This window comes from Carcharhinus amblyrhynchos, chromosome 35 (assembly GCF_965287045.1).
Source record: "Carcharhinus amblyrhynchos chromosome 35, sCarAmb.v2.hapA, whole genome shotgun sequence".
Taxonomy (NCBI): Eukaryota; Metazoa; Chordata; class Chondrichthyes; order Carcharhiniformes; family Carcharhinidae; genus Carcharhinus; species Carcharhinus amblyrhynchos.
In genome coordinates this window covers 14,612,905-14,616,886 of record NC_137358.1, presented here as the reverse complement: position 1 = coordinate 14,616,886, position 3,982 = coordinate 14,612,905, and the positions used below count along the sequence as shown (strand labels likewise).

Here is a 3,982-nt window from a genome sequence, read left to right as displayed (position 1 = left end):
GAGTCTGCACGTTCTCCCCGTGTCTGTGTGTTTTCAGTTGGGTACTCCGGTTTCCTCCCACACCTCAAAGATGTGCATATTACGTGGATTGGCCATGCTAAATTGCCCCTTAGCATCCAAATATGTGTGGGTTAGGTGGATTGGCCATGTTAAAATGCCCTTAGTGTCCAAAGATGTGCAGGTTAGGTGGATTGGCCGTGCTAAATTGTCCCTTAGTGTCCAAATATGTGTAGGTTAGGGGGATTGGCCATGCTAAATTGCCCCTTAGAGTCCAAAGATGTGCGGGTTAGGTGGATTGGCCATGCTAAATTGCCCCTTAGAGTCCAAAGATGTGCGGGTTAGGTGGATTGGCCATGCTAAATTGCCCCTTAGTGTCCAAATATGTGTAGGTTAGGTGGATTGGCCATGCTAAATTGCCCCATAGTGTCCAAAGATGTGCAGATTCGGTGGCTTGGCCATGCTAAATCACCCCTTAGTGTCCAAAGATGTGTAGGTTAGATGGATTGGCCATGCTAAATTGCCCCATAGTGTCCAAAGATGTGTAGGTTAGGTGGATTGGCCATGCTAAGTTGCCCCTTAGTGTCCAAAGATGTGTAGGTTAGGTGGATTGGCCATGCTAAATTGCCCCTTAGTGTCCAAAGATGTGCGGGTTAGGTGGATTGGCCATGCTAAGTTGCCCCTTAGTGTCCAAAGATGAGCAGGAGGATTAGCCAATGTAGATGGATGAAGTTTCAGGGATAGGGCGGGGTAGATGGCCTGGGTGGGAAGCTGTTTCGGAGAGTCAGTGCACAGTCGATGGGCCAAATGGCCTCCTTCTGCACTGTAGGGTTCCTATGGTTCTAACACACTCCTTGCCTTCTGTAACACACTCAGACTGCATTACTCTGCACACTCAGCAATGCAGCCACAGCAGACACATGAACACTGACGGGGGGTGTTTCTGTTATGTAGCAATTTGTCGAGTGATGTACTTACCATGTAGGTATTCTCAGAGTTAGCTGGCTCAGCACTCTGAGGTTTGTCCTCTCGCTGAGGTTCCCATCTTGGTGGCACCTGCAAAACCAGGAAAAACCAATGTCAGGAATATTTGGGAACAAAACCTTTTATACCGATACTTGTAATCTCGGAGCTGAACAGGACAAATAAACCTTAATATTGGATTAAGTGGAAATGGTCAAGGGCTTCAAGTTTTTAGGTGTTCAGGTCACCAACAACCTGTCCTGGTTCCCCCCATGCTGACACTATAGTTAAGAAAGCCCCACCAATGCCTCTACTTTCTCAGAGGACTAAGGAAATTTGGCATGTCCGCTACGACTCTCACCAACTTTTACAGATGCACCATAGAGAGCATTCTTTCTGGTTGTATCACAGCTTGGTATGGGCTCCTGCTCTGCCCAAGACCGCAGGAACTACCAAGTATTGTGAATGTAGCCCAATCCATCACAGAAACCAGCCTCCCGTCCATTGACCCTGTCTACACTTCCTGCTGCCTCGGCAAAGCAGCCAGCATAATTAAGGACCCCACACACCCCCGGACATTCTCTCTTCCACCTTCTTCCGTCGGGAAAAAGATACGAAAGTCTGAGGTCACGCACCAACAACAGCTTCAAGAACAGCTTCTTCCCTGCTGCCATCAGACTTTTGAATGGACCTACCTCGCATTAAGTTGATCTTTCTCTACACCCTAGCTATGACTGTAACACTACATTCTGCACTGTCTCCTTTCCTTCTCTATGAACGGTATGCTTTGTCTGTATAGTGTGCAAGAAACAATACTTTTCACTGGATATTAAAACATGTGACAATAATAAATCAAATCAAAAAATAGTAACCTTTCCCCTGGGGAATATTGATGACAAACTGTATATGTGTGTGTATATATGTGTTTATATATATATATATATATATGTACAAGTGTTTTATATATATGTATGTGTGTGTGTGTGCATATGTGTGCAGGCATATATGTGTGTATATGTGTATGTATATATATAATGTGTGTATATATATATAAAATGTGTATATTTGTATATATATAATGTGTGTATATTTGTATGTATATATAATGTGTGTATATTTGTATGTATATATATAATGTGTGTATATTTGTATGTATATATAATGTGTGTATATGTGTATGTATATATATAAAGTGTGTATATTTGTATGTATATATATAATGTGTGTATATGTGTCTGTATATATATAAAATGTGTACATGTGCATGTATATATGTGTGTGTATGTGTATGTGTATACTTGTATATATATATAATGTGTGTATATTTGTATGTATATATAATGTGTGTCTATGTATATATATAATGTGCGTAAATGTGTATGTATATATATATAAAATGTGTACATGTGTATGTATATATGTGTGTATATGTGTATGTATATATATAAAATGTGTATATGTGTATGTATATATGTGTGCAAGTGTTCCCGGCACTGTCCATTGCCTGGAGTCATGATATGGAGATGCTGGTGTTGGACTGGGGCAAACACAATAAGAAGTCTCACAGCACCAGGTTAAAGTCCAACAGATTTATTTGGTAACAAACACTTTCAGAGCACTGCTCTTTCATCAGGTAAGGAGCAGCTCTCCGAAAGCTCGTGGTGTTTGTTACCAAATAAACCTGTTGGACTTTAACCTGGTGTTGTGAGACTTCTTACAGTACCAGGAGTACCAGTGCTGGTTTAGATTGCACTCTGACTGTGCTTACCTCCTGGGTGGGAGATCGCTGTGGCGTGTCAGCAGGAGCAGATTTTTTCTGCCAAATCATACACGAATTACAAACCTGAAATGGAGAGAGTAAAAGGAGTTTGTGTCTGTGGCGAGGTTTGCTCACACAACACTTCCACTGTGTTGTGTCTTTGTTTTATGGTTTGTGATTCTCGGTCCCCACTGACCAGATCCCCTCAGCAACAATCACACATTCAATGGAAATCCACAGACTCAGGCCCTGATTGTCACGGCAAATTCAAAACTCCAGCCCCACTTTCAAAAATCCCCATTATCGCACCAAATCTCCCAAAGCTTTAAACCTCATGGACACTGTCTCCTTCTGGAATCCTGGGATAATCCCAGTCTCCCAGTTTCTCTAAATACTGGCACAATCCCAGTCTCCCAATCTCTCTAAAACTGGGATAATCCCAGTCTCCCTAAATACTGGAATAATCCCAGTCTTCCAATCTCTCTAAAACTGGGATAATCCCAGTCTCCCTAAATACTGGAATAATCCCAGTCTTCCAATCTCTCTAAAACTGGGATAATCCCAGTCTCCCATTGTCTCTAGTATTGGGGTAATCCCAGTCTCTCTACATGCTGGAATAATCCCAGTCTCCCAGACTCTCTGAATGCTGGGATAATCCCAGTCTCCCAGTCTCTCTAAATGCTGGGATAATCCCAGTCTCCCAATCTTTATAATACTGGGATAATCCCAGTCTCCCAATCTTTATAATACTGGGATAATCCCAGCTTCCCAATCTTTATAATACTGGGATAATCCCAGCCTCCCAATCTTTATAATACTGGGATAATCCCAGCCTCCCAATCTCTCTAATACTGGGATAATCCCAGTCTCCCAATCTTCATAATACTGGGATAATCCCAGCCTCCCAATCTCTCTAATACTGGGATAATCCCAGCCTCCCAATCTTTATAATACTGGGATAATCCCAGCCTCCCAATCTCTCTAATACTAGGATAATCCCAGCCTCCCAATCTCTCTAATGCTGGGATTATCCCAATCTCTCTGCTACTGGGATAATCCCAGTGTCTCTAATTCTCTCTAATGCTGGGATAATCCCAGTGTCTCTAATTCTCTCTGCCCAGGTCCCTGTGGGTGATTAATGGTGTTTGCCACTCACTGACCTTGCGTTTGATGAGGATAACAGTGGTGGCGGACCCGCTGTACAGTGCCAGGATCAGGCAGAGAGCGACCAAGGCGTATTGAAGCGATGAGGAAGCTTTGATA

The 3,982-nt window shown here is 42.8% G+C and overlaps 1 long non-coding RNA gene across 1 annotated transcript; it reads right to left on the bottom strand.

The window, feature by feature from the left end:
• Positions 1–977: 977 nt before the first annotated feature.
• On the bottom strand, positions 978–3,982 carry LOC145361707 (uncharacterized). Its single transcript, XR_013889852.1, has 3 exons — positions 3,880–3,982; positions 2,729–2,803; positions 978–1,053 (listed from the first exon to the last, which is right to left on the bottom strand). It is a non-coding gene; the product is annotated as an uncharacterized LOC145361707 (long non-coding RNA).